The sequence below is a fragment of the Salvelinus sp. IW2-2015 genome, linkage group LG6.2 (assembly GCF_002910315.2).
Source record: "Salvelinus sp. IW2-2015 linkage group LG6.2, ASM291031v2, whole genome shotgun sequence".
In the NCBI taxonomy this organism is placed as follows: domain Eukaryota; kingdom Metazoa; phylum Chordata; class Actinopteri; order Salmoniformes; family Salmonidae; genus Salvelinus; species Salvelinus sp. IW2-2015.
Genome location: NC_036846.1, coordinates 11,569,290 through 11,585,922, shown reverse-complemented (window position 1 = coordinate 11,585,922; position 16,633 = coordinate 11,569,290). Strand labels below are relative to the sequence as shown.

Below are 16,633 nucleotides of genomic sequence, written 5' to 3'. Positions count from 1 at the left end.
GTTAGTGAAAGGTTTGTTGATGTTAGTTTGTAGCTGCTCCTTCAGAGGTATGTGTATGCCAATAGGACTTAGTGTTTTTAGTTATTGAAATTGTTCACTTAAAGCGTTAGTAATTATTCTGTTTCATTTGTTCCTGGGGGGAAAGGGGAACGCACACTTGGAGTGTTTAGGCAAGAGGCCTGCGGGCATACATAACTCGTAGTAGTTATGCATCCGTCTATGCACACTAGGTAAGACCTGGGCGGACCACCCCCTGTATTTTGGTTAGTGCGCCAGGTGGTGCTAAAGGTTAGGTAAGTAGTGGGAAGGTAGGAGAGGACTCTTTAATTTTTACTTTCTTTGCTTTGGTTCCGTCCAGCCCCTTTTCCCCACTTTACCGTGTTAAGGAATAAATAAATTCCCTGTAAACTGTATTTTTCTCTGTCGTCCTTCCCCGCACCTACGATCACATACCTTTTCACTCCACGGGGAGTTGAGATGTAGCGGGGTGTTGCGTTCCCTCCAATAGGCGTATGTAACGAAAGCGTTTCAGAACGCTTTGAGTGGTGAGCAGTGTTCCTTTTCTATGTGTGCCTAGCCTATTGAATTTAAGTTTAGTAACCTTATTTGATCCAGACACCACATTTGAGGGCACACAACAGTAGGGTTTGTTCAATTGCATGATGGCAACATTATACAAGCACAATCGCACTATTGTTTAGGAGTAGACAAGTCTGTGTCTTCAAGACAATGAATGAGAGGTATACAGTTTGTCTGCATGTTCCGTACAGTCATTGGTTTGTTCCAGTAGATTGCCGTCTGCTGGTGATCTATTAGCAGTGAACTTCAAGGAACAGAACTATTCACTCACCTCGACAATCAGGATTAATGACATGGTTTCCCCTTCTATACTCTTTTATACAACCAACTCTATCTCAATAACTCTACTCCAAGTTACATTTTAGAAATAAGGGGGACATTTTAAATAAGAATGAGAATTGGTGATATGTGTGATTGAAAAAGGTAAACAACCGTGATCATTTCTAGCGGGAGCGCTTCAAAACCAAAATATATCAGTTGCTGTCACAGGGTTGTGCTGTGGGAAAGTGGCAATATAATCGGGTTAGTGAGGATAAAATACATTTTGCCTGACCTTTCTGCTTCAGTAACCTGAAGGATGCCAAAATGCAGGTCCAACCGACGCAACCTTTTCTGTGACCATAGGCAGCACACTATTGTGACTAATTGTAGATAAAATAGTTTTAACATGAACATACAGAAGTTGTCATGTTACAATGTTTACAAAGAGTGTATAATGCAAATTATTGATGATGATAATAGTGGTTTAATTCATTTCAAGCAGTTAACTGAAACATTTTCCAATGACCTGAACACCAAAGCTCATTTAACTTGTCATGAACATACCAACTTCTCAATTGTTTTGACTAAATTTGCTGCCCTCTTCTGGCTAGATGTGTGCATCAACACACTGAGCATGGGTTGTGTGGAGCTACCCTTTTTTTGAGCATACAGTCCTATTAGGAATGGACACATTTGTCCCAAAGTGTATTCACAGGTCCAGAAAAAGTAAGGTTGGTGAAGTCATGGAAAAGGATGAATGCGGAAGAGATGAAGGCAGGAGAAAACCGTCCAGACCAGAGTTAGCTGAAGATGCGACCGCTGAGGCCATTTACTCCACCATAGGAGCTGAAAGGAAGAAGTCAAGTCCAGCAAAAGGTCAGCAACACACTTGATTCAGGAAGGGACATGTTCATGTTAAAGGATATAGTAGACCTCAGTGGCAGCCTGCCTACACGTCAAGAGAAAACATATTTGTTAGGCAGTTTCAGAGGCTCCACGTCATATTCTCCCGCAGAGAACACCAACACATTTGATCTGTGGTTATGTGTTGGGAGTCACATCCATCTTCCATCCATCCAATTCCTTGTGTGTCTTGCCTTACCGTTCTGTCCATTCCATTAATGATCGTGGCGCCTTCCAACCGGGATTACCGCGTCGCACACAGTGGATTTCCCACTGCGCCCGGTAATGAGCAGCGATGTTGGAATTGGACTCCCATTATGGGAGCATGCAGCAGATTGCTTTTCACCGGAGTGTATTGTGAGAGCGGGTTCGGACGTGCCTTCCTTATTAAATATTATAATTGGCAAAGGGAGGGAGGTTGGAGATGGCCAGGTAACTGCTAATGGTTGTATGGACATAAAAAGTAATGCAATGCACGCTTGTTATCTCAACCTGCCCGGCACATATACCCGTGCGTGGCCCTTTCACCGGTGTGCAATTTCACAGCAAACAATTGAAGGGAGTCATGTCAAACTGGCCAGTTTAGGAGAGACTGCTATTCATGGTTTAGTATTGCTGAGTGAGAAACTATAGGGTGTCAATTCAATACCACTTGTTGCACCACAAAAATGACCTTTCAGCCGCCTCAAACCAATGTACAAGCTCTATCCTGCAAAGTAGTCCAGGCCTATGTGATAATGTTGTGAAGGTAATCAAGGGGGCGCGGCTCTGTTGCGACCTGCAGTGTGTGTGACGTTTGGTGTGGCGTTATCTTATGTTTTTAATGTTATGTTTTTAATTTGTACACTTAGTGGCGTTATTTTTAATTTGTACACTTAGTTTACAAACATTCTGCCAACCATGGATTTCCAGTGGTGGGGTGTTGGACTGATCTTGTTGATCGTGTACATACCCGCTACGAACGGACTAATTAATGAAAACGCTGCTGGCAGCGGAATCCAATACAGCAGGGAGTTTTTACTACAATGCAACTCAAATACGAACGCGATGGATATCCCAATGGCCCATCTAATACCTGATTGTCTGCGAGTGGATTACAAACCCAAATGCAAACGTGGAAAACGCGGGGGAATCAGACAACGACTTAAAAAAATGAAGAACAAACTTCCCTTACCCACCACCTTGCTGATTAATGCCCAGTCATTGAGGGGGAAAGCGGATGAGTTGTCAGCGAATCTGCGCTTCCAACACGAATACCGGGAGGCCTGTTTGCTGGCATTTACTGAGACTTGGCTGGATGACAGAGTCCCGGACAGAGAAGTGGAGCCGGCCGGCTTCACCCTGGTCAGAGCGGACCGCGATCTGACAGTCACAGGGAAACTTCACGGCGGGGGCGTCTGCCTGCTTGTCAGGGACCAGTGGTGTAAATCGATCCTGGTAAGAGAGCGACTCTGTACCCCCGACATTGAACTGCTTTCTGTGTCACTGCGACCTTACTATCTGCCCCGTGAGTTCCCCCAATTGTTTGTTACCGTTGTGTACATTCAACCAAAAGCTAATATAACAAAGGGCATCAAGAGATTATTTATAATCTGTCCACAGAAACTGGAATCCATCTCCCCCGACGCACCAAATTTTATTTTAGGGGATTTTAACAACTGTACTTGCGCAAAGTTTTGCGCACATACCATCAGTATGTGAAATGTCACACTAGGAAAAATAGGACTCTTGATTTGTGCTATGGGACAATACCAAAGGCGTTCTCTGCCACCACTAGACCTCCTCTGGGACATCAGACCACAATGTGGTCTACCTCAGGCCAACTTACTGTCGCCTCCTGGAGAGGGAGAAAGCCACATTAAAACTGTCCAGATCTGGAATGACAACAGTATTCTTGTCTCCAGGGGTGTTTTGACTGTACAATGTGGGAGGTATTTGAGGACAAGCTCTGATCTGGATGAACTCACAGAGGTTATTTCAGACTATGTAAACTTCTGTGTTGAGTCAGTTGTGCTACTAAAGACCTGTAAAATCTTCCTAACAACAAGCCTTGGGTATCAAAACATCTAAAATCACTACTTGATAGGAAGAAGGCAGTTATAGCTGGGGGTGATAGACAGGCTTTAAGGATGAGCAACGTGAGATAAAGACAGATACTGGTGGACAAGGAGGCATCACAGGCAAAGGGTGAGAGGACGCTCTCCTCAGGAAATGCAAGGGTGGCCTGGCAAGGATTTAAATCCATGGCTAGCGCCCCCCATATAAGGCAGGGGAAAAACCGTGTGCTCACCCTGGGGGATAGAATGGAGGGCCAGAGACCATGGCTAATTGAACTGATTTCTTCTCATAGATGAATCAGACAACTTCGTGTCGGAGTAAACAAAACTATAGTTGGAGAAGAATGAGATCATTACAAATATGTTGAGATTGTTGTTTCAACAGTCTGATGTTCTAAATGAGTTGTTCAGGGGATGTAACGCATACAAAAGCCCAGGCCAGAACAAAATAAGTGGGCATGTGTTAAACACTGTGCTGAAAAACTGGCTGGTGTTTTTACAGACATTTTCCAATCCTCACTCAACCAGCAACACGTTCCAGTATTGGTGGAAAAAATCTATAATTATACCAATTCCTAAAGTATCGAATCCCTCTGTGCTGAATGACTATCGCCCTGTCGCTTTGACATCCTTAGTAATGAAATGCCTTGAGAAAATTGTGAAAAGCATATTCTCAGTGTCACCCAGAAGCTCCTCGACCCATTTCAGTTTGCCTATCAGACCAGCAGAGGAGTGTGATGATGCCATTCTTACCCTCCTTCAAGGTCTATAGACATCTAGAAGGTACCAAATCCCATGTCAGGTTCTGTTGGTTGACTTTTCTTCTGCCTTCAACACACATCCAGCCCTACATTCTGAAGAGACTCATTCGGGACTTTCCTTAGATGGGGCTGTTTTTGTGGCTGTTGGACTTCCTGAGCCAACGCTCACAGCGAGTCAAAATAGGTCCCCATGTGTCGGATATACGCAACACCAATACAGGCTCTCCTCAGGGATGTGTTTTTGTCCCCACTTCTGTACATCTTGTACACTAATAGTTGTACTAGTTCCCATACTGACAGACACCTCGTTAAGTTCGCTGATGACACTGCCTTGATCAGCCTGTTTGCATGATGACGAGGAACATCATGGCCCGGCCTAGATGATTTGTAGAGTGGTGTGAAGAATCACACTTGGTCCTCAATACCAAAAGACCAAAGAGAATGTGCATAGACTTCAGGAAGCGTACAACACCTACCTCTGCAACATCTATCAGAGGTCAGAACATAGAAATTTGTAGAGGAATATAAATATCTGGGTGTCTTTTTGGACAGTAAGCTTCAGTGGAGTAAATGTACAGACCAGAATCTACAAAAGAGCCAACAGAGACTGTACTTTCTAAAGAAGTTGGGTTCTTTTAATATAGACTGTACTATATTGACTCTGTTTTACAAATCCTTTATTGAGAGTATTTTAACTTTTGTATTGTTTGTTGGTTTGGCAATGCCACTGTCAGTCAGAGAAACATGCTGAGAAGGATTATTACCACCGCAAGCAAGGTACTTGGAGTCAAACAGACAGGCCTGGTGAGATTTTTAAGGTCAGGGCCTCCGTAAGGCTCACAAAATCATTTTAGACCCAAGTCACCCCCTGTACCTGGACTTTGAATTACTCCCTCTGGGCGCAGGTTAGGGCACCCCTCAGCAGGAAAATAGAACGAGACAAACATTTTTGTTGCCAGGTGTGATATCCCTCTTAAATAGCTCGGGCAAATGTTCCCATTGACCCCGTAAGGCCAGCAGGCTAGTCTTTGTTTTAAATGTTTTAAATGTTTTATTTCTTATTTCTTACTATTATTATTTTTTTTTTTTATTGGTGCGTGACTGTTATTGAAAGTTGTATTGTCAATCTTGTTTTGTATTTAACGCCACTTTAAATGTGTACATAACACTGCAACAAAATTTCCCTATGGGGACAATAAAGTAAGTAAGTAAGTAAGTAAGTAAGTAAGGTTGAACTGTGTTTTGTTTGTGAGAAGATTAACTATCCCTTTAATGTTTGTGAGAAGATCAACTATCCCTTTAATGTTTGTCAGATGTTGAACTCTTTTTAATGCTCATCAAATGAGGCATGTCTTGTCTTCCTGCTGTTGTTAAAGCTCTGTAATAAAGTAAGGTAACTGAGACATGGGTTGGTTGTCGCAGAGTGCTCCAGACCTGGGTCAAGTCATACATCAAATACTTTCAAATACTTGACATGCACTTGATTATGTTTACAATGGAACTAATGGAATATATAGTCCCAAAAGTGCAATCTCCAGGCTAAATTAAGCATATCTTAAATACTTTAAAGTATTTTAAAGTCGCTTCAATATTTACTTTATCTGAACAGTTATTTGGTAGTGTTGGATATTATCTGAATTACAGAGTGGTGAAAAGCAATATAAACACCCTGTCACTTATGGGAACAGTTTAAACCTTTTTAATCCCAACATGTTTTATGGACATCTTTATTCATTGAAACAATAATCATCTTTGTGAATAACAATGTAATAATCATTGCTTGCATCTTGTCAAGGCGAACCATATACATTTTAGCAACTGCATATAATGAACACTGGTACAGTAGAATGAAACTTGAACTGAAACAAACTATTTTCAATATGATTAGATTGGTCATGCAGTATTACTGGGCATCATGTTCCACTGCAGTATGAGCATGAACCACACTCTAGTGTAGAATCTAGATGAATAGAGGTAGAGCCGAGGACCGTGGTGCCATGGTTCTCCCTGGTACTGTAGCAGGTGTCTGTCAGAAGACCGTAGGTCCTATAGGAGATCCCAGTAGCTTTGTCTCACTGCAGCCCCCAGTGGAAGTGGACATCCTGTGGAGATCAGGCATAGATAATGTTACCACAGATCAATATTCCTCAGTGTATTTCCTAGATCAACTTCCTGAGATTCTACCATCTGTGACATATAGCTTGAGCCAATAAGTCGCTTCTGGGTTCCAATACTATCCATTGGTCTCTACCCTATCTCCTTGTTGATTACCCATGTTCTTCTGATCGTAAAGATCTGGGTAGGTCTTTTTGTTGACATGGTCTATTTTCTGATGATGACAATGATTTAGTTATTTGCAGATCTGCAAGGGAACAAGTTTTTGGTTTGGAATTGGGCCATATAGACACTCAATACCTGCTAACCTCAAGACTGCAAAAAATGTCATATACCATTACAATGCACTGACTTGATGTCTTACCCAGATAAATTATCTTACTGCATTGGCAGACCATTTACCTTATTTTAACCTAAAAAAGGCTTGATACAAGTCAGAATATCTTGATACAAGACTAAATATATTGATTCATTTTATGGGTAAGCGAGATCAAAACAAGTAATTTTACCTTCATTATTTCAATACTAGACTATCAATCTAGGTAAGATTGCTTTTTTTTAAGCAGTACCTAGGTTGGCTTCTAGGTGCCTCAAGACAGTGAAGTGATTGTGTCTGAGTGTCTCGGCTGAAATGAGGGCTGTATTTGGGTTGTCTTGTCATTTCTCTCACCATTTAATTGACATGAATAACATTAAAGGCAAACTCAAGCATTGCCAAAAATGACTTGTTTTAACTTCTTATGGCTGGGGGCAGTATTGAGTAGCTTGGATGAATAAGGTGCCCCGAGTAGAAACTTCAGAGTGTTTTCTATCCAAATCTACTAATAATATGCATATCCTAGCATCTGGGCCTGAGTAGCAGGCAGTTTACTCTGGGCACGCTTTTCATCCAGACGTGAAAATACCCAAGAGAGGTTAAGAGTGGGTGAGGTGGCGATGACGGGACTGGCTTCCTCTCTCACATCAAAACATATCTGCAGACGAGAGACAGATGGATAGAGAGAGCATGATTAAGCCTTGTTTTTTTATTCTAACACGGTCAGTCATCATAATCATCAGGAGGTGAAATGCAAAACTGACCTTGGATCATTAACTCTGGGACTACTAAATCTCTCTGTATTTCAATGTAAAGCATCTCTTTAATAATACTTCCCTTTGACCTGACCAAGTGACCTCTCACCTATGATCATGCTGTGCCCTCTGTGTCAGCCAGTTCAGATGCGGGAGGGTTTACCAAAACAGCTGATATAACCTAGAGGATTTAGGGAGAAGGGGGAGAGGGATGAAGTGAAGGAGAGAGACTGTTATTGTGTGTGTGTGTGGTCTCACCTGGTGTCCACACTAAGTGGCTATGGAGTACTTTATGCTGAAAAACAGAGACATGAGGACAAACAATAGAAGATGATGTCAATAGAAGATACTGTATGTGACGCAGATACCTATCGGGGTGTACCTGAAACATTTAAATATAGAGGGCTATGTGTCTCACCACTTGGTTATTGCAAGGCTAACCCCCAGGGAAATCATTACTTGGCAGCAACAGATAAACACAGCCATTTCACTGGACTATGTGGTGTAAATCTGAAAATTAGCAGTTGACATCTTAAGGGTTAAGATCTCATACAAGGGTTAAGATCTCGTACAACGCTGTGTACTACTCCCTTCACAGAACAGCACAAACTGGCTCTAACCAGAATAGAAAAAGGAGTGGGAGGTCCCGGTACACAACTGAGCAAGAGGACAAGTACATTAGAGTGTGTAGTTTGAAAAACAGATGCCTAACATGTCCTCAACTGGCAGCTTCATTAAATAGTACTCGCAAAACACCAGCCTCAACGTCAACAGTAGAGGTGACTCTGGGATGCTGGCCTTCTAGGCAGACTTGCAAAGAAAAATACATATCTCAGACTGGCCAATAAAAAGAAAAGATTAAGATGGGCAAAAGATCACAGACACTGTACAGAGGAATATTGGAAAAAGGTGTTATGGACAGACAAATCTAGGTTTGAGGTGTTCGGATCACACAGAACATTTGTGAGATGCAGAAAAAAGGAAAAGATACTGGAGGAGTGCTTGACGCCATCTGTCAAGCATGGTGGAGGCAATGTGATGGTCTGGGGGTGCTTTGGTGGTGGTAAAGTGGGATATTTGTACAGGGTAAAAGGGATCTTGAAGAAGGAAGGCTATCACTCCATTTTGCACCGCCATGCCATACCATGTGGATGGCGCATAATTGGAGCCAATTTCCTCCTACAACAGGACAATGACCCAAAGCACAGCTCCAAACTATGCAATAACTATTTAGGGAAGAAGCAGTCAGCTGGAATTCTGTCTATAATGGAGTGGCCAGCGCAGTCACCGGATCTCAACCCTATTGAGCTGTTGTGGGAGCAGCTTGACCGTATGGTACGTAGGAAGTGCCCATCAAGCCAATCCAATTTGTGGGAGGTGCTTCAGGAAGCATGGGGTGAAATCTCTTCAGATTACCTCAACAAATTCACAACTAGAATGCCAAAGTTCTGCAAGCTTGTAATTGCTGCAAATGGAGGATTCTTTGAAGGACACAATTATTATTTCAATTAAAAATCATTATTTATAACCTTGTCAACGTCTTGACTATATTTCCTATTCCTTTTATAACTAATTTCATGTATGTTTTCATGGAAAACAAGGACATTTCTAAGTGACCCCAAACTTTTGTATATATAAAGTATATACAGTATATATATACTGTATATATATATATATATTATGTATTATTATTATTTATTTTTTTACAGTTGCTTAAAACTTCTTATGGCTGCGGGATCGACAACAGCCAGTGAAAGTGCAGGGCACCAAATTCAAACAACAGAAATCTCATAATTAAAATTCCTCAAACATACAATTATTTTATACCATTTTAAAGGTAATCTTGTTGTTAATCCCACCACAGTGTCCGATTTCAAAAAGGCTTTACAGCGAAAGCACCACAAACGATTATGTTAGGTCACCGCCAAATCACAGAAAAACTGTCACAAAAAGCAGAAATAGAGATAAAATTAATCACTAACCTTTGATGATCTTCATCAGATGACACTCATATGACTTCATGTTACACAATACATGTATGTTTTGTTCGGTAAAGTTCATATTTATATAAAAAAATCTATTTTTTCGCCGTAAATCCTTTTTGAAATCAGACATGTTGGCTGGATTCACAACATGTGTAGCTTTAATTTGGTGTATTTCATGTGTGATTTCATGAAAGATTGATTTTTGAAAGATATATTTGAATTTGGCGCGCTACATTTTTTCTGGCTTTTGGCCAAGTGGGACGCTACCGTCCCACATATCACAGAGAAGTTAATAAGAACAACAGTTTTCAGCTGTGCTAACATAATTGCAAAACGGTTTTCTAATGATCAATTAGCCTTTAAAATTATAAACTTGGATTAGCTAACACAATGTGCCATTGGAACACAGGAGTGACGGTTGCTGATAATGGGCCACTGTACGCCTATGTAGATATTCCATAAAAAATCTGCCATTTCCAGCTACAATAGTCATTTACAACATTAACAATGTCTAAATTATATTTCTGATCAATTTGATGTTATTTTAATGGACAAAAAATGTGCTTTTCTTTCAAAAACAAGGAAATTTCTAAGTGACCCCAAACTTTTGAACGGTAGTGTATAGTATACACAGTGGCAAGAACCCTTTGGAATTACCTGGATTTCTGCATAAATTGGTCATAAAATTTGATCTGATCTTCATCTAAGTCACAACAATAGACAAACATAGTGTGCTTTAAACTAATAACACACACATTATGTATTTTTGTTGTCTATATTGAATACATAATTTAAACATTCCCAGTGTAGGTTGGGAAACCCTAGGCTAATGACTTCTCAAAAGCAAATTGGAGTCAGGAGTCAGCTAACCTGGAGTCCAATCAATGAGACGAGATTGGAGATGTTGGTTAGAGCTGCCTTGCCCTATAAAAAACACTCACAAAATTTGAGTTTGCTATTCACAAGAAGCATTGCCTTGTGATATACTTTATATATACAAAAGTTTGGGTCACTTAGAAATGTCCTTGTTTTCCATGAAAACATACATGAAATTAGTTATAAAAGGAATAGGAAATATAGTCAAGATGTTGACAAGGTTATAAATAATGATTTTTAATTGAAATAATAATTGTGTCCTTCAAAGAATCCTCCATTTGCAGCAATTACAAGCTTGCAGAACTTTGGCATTCTAGTTGTGAATTTGTTGAGGTAATCTGAAGAGATTTCACCCCATGCTTCCTGAAGCACCTCCCACAAATTGGATTGGCTTGATGGGCACTTCCTTCCCATCTTCACAAGAAGATTGGCCCAGTCAGAGTCCTGACCTCAACCCGATTGAGATGCTGTGGCATGACCTCAAGAGAGCAGTTCACACCAAGACAACCCAAGAATATCGCCGAACTGAAACAGTTTTGTAAAGAGGAATGGTCAAAAATTCCTCCTGACCGTTGTGCAGGTCTGATCTTGCAATACCAAACCCCACTCTACCATCCCACCCCACCCCGATCTACCTCACACAGAAAACATTTGGTTGAGGTTATTGCTGCCAAAGGAGGGTCAACCAGTTATTAAATCCAAGGGTTCACATACTTTTTCCATCCTGCACTGTGAATGTTTACACTGTGTGTTCAATAAAGACATGAAAATGTGTAATTGTTTGTGTGTTATTAGTTTAAGCAGACTGTGTTTGTCTATTGTTGTGACCTAGATGAAGATCAGATCAAATTTTATGCAGAAATCCAGGTATTTCCAAAGGGTTCACATACTTTTTCTTGCCATTGTATATATTTATTTTATATATTTTTTGCTATAAAAAGTGCCTTTTAGGAAATGTATCCTCCTACATAAGGTAACATTTTAACCAGCATGAAAGTATGTTCTGTATCAGAATAGTTGTGAGAGACTCTGGGTGGCTGACAGTAGGGGGTAGAGGTAATAGCCATTTAGAATGTTATAGGAGGTGACGGCAGAAAGGAAAACATTGAGAAGCGATTGACGCTGTTTGGCCAGACGGCAGACTTACCGTGTAAACTAAAGGTGTCTGAACATGATGACTCACATGAGGGGGAGATTCAGGTTAACATGAAGGGACATGAAGAGAAAGATATTGGTAGTTGCAGTAGATGGGGTGATTAGTGGATAATATGGCTCTGTGTTTGAGATCTTTTTTTTAGGCATACCTCAAAAGGCACTATGAATGTGCTTATAATGTGTCTATATAGGGCAGCCAACAGAGACACAACAGACGTATGGCATATTCAATAAATGATAATGAATTAGTGTATTTTGGGTTTAAAAACCCCTCACGCTGTGAAGCACAGAAGGCTGCTTAGGAAGGACGGCTCATAATAATGGCCGGAACGAAGCAAATGGAATGGCAGTTAATATCACGAGCCCGTTCTCCCCAATTAAGGTGCCACCAACCTCCTGTGCTGTAAAGGCATAACTCGTCCCATCCACCACCAATAAACGAATGTTATCCTTTTTCTGCTCATCTGAGTTGCTTAAATATGGTATGATTCCTATTTGTTTGGTCTTACTATGTACAGCAGATGTTAAAACATTCCTATGACATGTTAAATAAGGCTTTCTGACTCTGTTTTCCCCCCAGTGAAATGGATCACACGTCGTACAGCAACTACAGAACATCACACTGACAGAAGAAAAACACAAGGTTAGGGTTAAGTTCAGGCTTTAACTCCAAATGTATAAGGTTAGGCATTCACTTAGAATGGTTAAGGTAGGGGATAGGCTTCATCTGCCCATCCGCCATTCCCGCCCATTCCCGCCTACAACACACCCGCAAAACCGAAACCTACTTGAAGGTAACAGTGCTCACTGTTACCCCTAGTGGCCTGTTTCCACGTCATCTCCCGACATCCTCAGACATGGATGGACATCGAATACTGACTTGTATCACGGGTGATCTGGCTGGTCTCAAGTAGGAGAGCTGATCTAGGATCAGTTCCCCCCTGTCCATGTAATTGTATTCATTGTGGTCATAAGGCACTCCTGCTCTGAGACGCTTGATACATGGTCCCATGTCACCCAAAAGACACATAGTGCACATTTCTAATAGGCTATTACCTCCCATTCTAATACATTTCTAGAAGACTACTAGAAAACTGAATAGTCAATTTAACACCACATGGTTGAAGGCAAGACTGTTAGAAAACACAAGACTGTTTATTTATCTACTGAATCCATCCTCGAATCATATTATTTTTATATTCAAGGCACATTAGGGCCATGGTACCGATCCTTTGAACACACTCAAGGGTGAAGCCAACATGCTCAATGTGTAGCAATCGATTTGGAGACAAAACATCAGATAGTTTTTTTCTGCATCCTTTAATATAACTTCACAGAGCAGGAAGTGTGTGAGTCATGAAATTTGCCCTGGTTATCTGCTTTCACACGCTCCAGCCGGCCGGCCAGCTAGCAGCCCACGGAAACGGGACGAGAGGAGCTAGAGCTGTCCGAGTCACACACACTTGCATGCTCCCAGGCTTCACAGCACAAGCATATACACACACAGGCATACACAGGTGCACACACACACATAGGTGTGCACACATGCAAACATACACACACACACACACACAACAAGTGACTTTAGAACCCCTTTATTGTAAGGTTCTTACTTGTGTAATGTACAATTATTTACCACAAACAGGTATAACAGATGTTTTATGCAAAAATGTGTTCCCACACTGTAATTACACTGTCTATGCAACTACCATGTAACATGTATAGGTATTTTTTTGAATGTTTTCTTTATTCATACAAACAAAGACCAGGTGATGTATACACTTAGCTATGGAAGACATCTTTGTCTGAGAGGGAATAATTGTATTTCATCTTGTTATGGAGGGCCTCCTTGTGAGTGTGTGTGTGTGTGTGTGGGGGGGGGGGGGGGGTGAGAATGTGTGAGGTCAGCTCATCTGACCTCTAGCAGCGACCCCTATGCTATGATTGGTCAGAAGCCCCCCACTGACCCAGAGTGGTATGGCCAATGTGTATGTGTGTGGATTATTGTGCTTGTGTGTGTGAGAGGCGAATAATTGGAATTGATAAGCATGAACGAGTTTGTCTGAGATTATTCAATGTGTATTCCTACTATCCAGCCACTTCAAGAGGGCTTGCCATTCTCTTTGATATTTCACTGATTATGACAATACCAATTTGCCTTGTACAGCATAATGAAATCAAAACATCAAAAGGAAGAGGTGTACATTTCTCGGGCTGAATGGGATTTGCGTTTCGGCAACACCTCTAATGTAGGCATGCTCAATAGTTATTTGTTTATTGCTAGCCAATTTAACTCATGAGAATGTTGAATCTGACAAAAAAAGTAGGCATATTCTTCTCAAATAATGTCGTCAATTCCGCCATTGACAAGCTAGCCTACAATGCAACAGTGTTGAAAGTGTTAATAAATTGGTAGCTTTTGAAATACTGTAATTCAACTTGACACATTGGCAAATACAAAGGATGAATATATAAATAGTTGTTTCGATAGTTAAGACCTAATTCACCCCGTTCCCAGTTCAAACGAGAAGAAACTCCATGATTCTATTGAATAATCGCCCGCCATAACCGCTTGGCGCCCACATGAAAAAATACATTTCTATTTTGAAAACATTAATTTTCTATTTGCTTAAGATTTTTCATGTATTATATATAATAACCCACTAAGATGACCAAATCTATGCCTGATTTGGTTGATATTTGAATACAAAATTATTTGAATAGGAAATTGCTCATGCATTTTTTTCAACTTGTGCACCCGTGTATCTGAAATTAAAAATTGCAAGGGCATGTCGAGCACATTTTGCACAGAACAGAAAGACCTAAACAAGTTGACGTGCATAACAAAGTCGTTGGAAAATAGCTTTCAGAAGATCGGAGTTGCATGTAATTGGTGTGTGTAATTGGACAACAAATAGACACCATATTGGCAAAATGTCTCACATGTTTGGCACACCATGACATGAATATTGAGAGCTTGTTAATTATTTAGATTAGAAGTAACGAGTCATGCACGGATGTGTGCTCTCACTTGCTTAATTTGAATTCCCAGGGGTGGGATAGAGGTGATAGGGTCTGCATTTTCTGTAACTTTTCCTTATCATAAGAACCCCAACATGAGGTGACTAAATTAGACAACGGATTGAATCAGCATTCACATTATGTTTCGTGATATTTCTATTTCTGTAAAGAGTAAGCTACAATCACAACAGAAATAAAACAACCAAGCGAAAAAACCTGCAAAAGGGTAACACATCTTCAAAAAGGTAACAAAGCGTTGCTTATTCTCTAAAGTCGAAGTAGTTATTAGTCTTATTGGTGCTGTTTGTGGTAGCCTAATAAACTGTGAGGTTTGACTGTACGCTTGTTTATTCCATGTGTAACTCTGTGTTGTTGTTTGTGTCGCACTGCTTTGCTTTAGCTTGGCCAGGTCGTAGTTGTAAATGAGAACTTGTTCTCAACTAGCCTACCTGGTTAAATAAAGGTGAAATTAATACAAAATGATTAGGCTATTAGCGAAGAAGGCCCAGCATAGTGGAGGATAAGCTCTTGAAATAACATTGACTTCATGAAACAAGGAGTTGAGTTTACTTTTGAATGGTTGTTTACATCATCTTTAAAATGAATGTCAATAATGACAGCTATCAAACCGAAGCGTTTTTAATATTATTAAGGACGTTCGTTTTGCAGGAGGTAAAATTGAGCTGCAACAAAATAAACCTGGTCAAATAGATTTCCTTCCTAAATTTTAAAAGCTAAAAGCATTTTGCATAATTTTAAATTCAAAAACGTGAAATAATTCGGTCACAAATTAAAAATGTTTGAGCAAACCACTTGTCGTCAATTACCAAAATATAAGTCTGTCAACCCTGTTATATTTTTGTAATTTATTGAAAAGATTGAAATATATTTCTTACCGGGTAGTCCATGCTTAACAGAAGGAGAGGTCTGGAGTCTTGGGCGGTTTCTGGGCGAGTGAGATGTCTCCCTGAAGACTTGTCTCTTCAGGCCCTCTGTGCCCAAATGTTGATTGGGATGTGTATTGAGACGCAGACTGCATATTCGCCAGGCTGCAAGACTTATCCTTGTCAGCCTATTATTGCTTCATGTTACCGACTCCATCAAACTCGAGCGGATCTGAAATTGAAAATGTACTGCCTCCAGGTCTTTAGGAAACATTTTTAGGGGGGCTCTTTTTATGGAAAAGGTTTGTTTGGTGTAGCCTAGGTGCTCCAGCTGGTGGACGCTGCTATAAGGGCAAAAAAAAATCAGACCAATATTTCTTTCATGTCATGTTATATTTGATGAGCCTCAACGCGCATTAATATGGGCTAATAAAATAGTGATTGACTTTCGCAACAGCACAAGTAAATTAGGTCAATTATTGTTTCAAACATTGTATGAGCATAATGAATAACACATTATCAAATGAACAAGGGCTCACCTGAAAATATGAAATAATCCCTCTAGGCCAAATAAACCCCCCTGCACAGTGCATTTGATTTCGAATGGAAGGCTATTTCCCTCGACATCTGCTGAAGGTTGGATTTGTCTTGTTAGCCAATGTGGCCAACAGTGCTAACTCTTCCATTTTTCATCAGCGCTCTACAATGATCTCGAGCTCTGCGCTGACATCAGATCACAAGTCCCAGCCGCCTCCGTCCCCGAGCTACATACCTGTCTTTGTTTGTTCAAACTTGTGAATTATATTTTCTCGGTGCCTTGTAGTTGTTTTGATTTTCTATAAACGCACTGGTGCATTTGATAACGGACCACATTGTAAACAGGACTGTCTAGACAAAACTACAATGCCGGATCGAACATGTCAACACAATGCGTAAAAGAAGGTGCATGGGCTCTCTGGAAAAAA

The 16,633-nt window shown here is 40.6% G+C and overlaps 1 long non-coding RNA gene across 1 annotated transcript; it reads right to left on the bottom strand.

Moving 5' to 3' along the window:
• Positions 1-6,353: 6,353 nt before the first annotated feature.
• Positions 6,354-15,787, bottom strand: LOC111965556 (uncharacterized). Its single transcript, XR_002877531.2, has 3 exons — positions 15,681-15,787; positions 7,857-7,928; positions 6,354-6,663 (listed from the first exon to the last, which is right to left on the bottom strand). It is a non-coding gene; the product is annotated as an uncharacterized lncRNA (long non-coding RNA).
• Between the last annotated feature and the right edge of the window lie 846 nt (positions 15,788-16,633).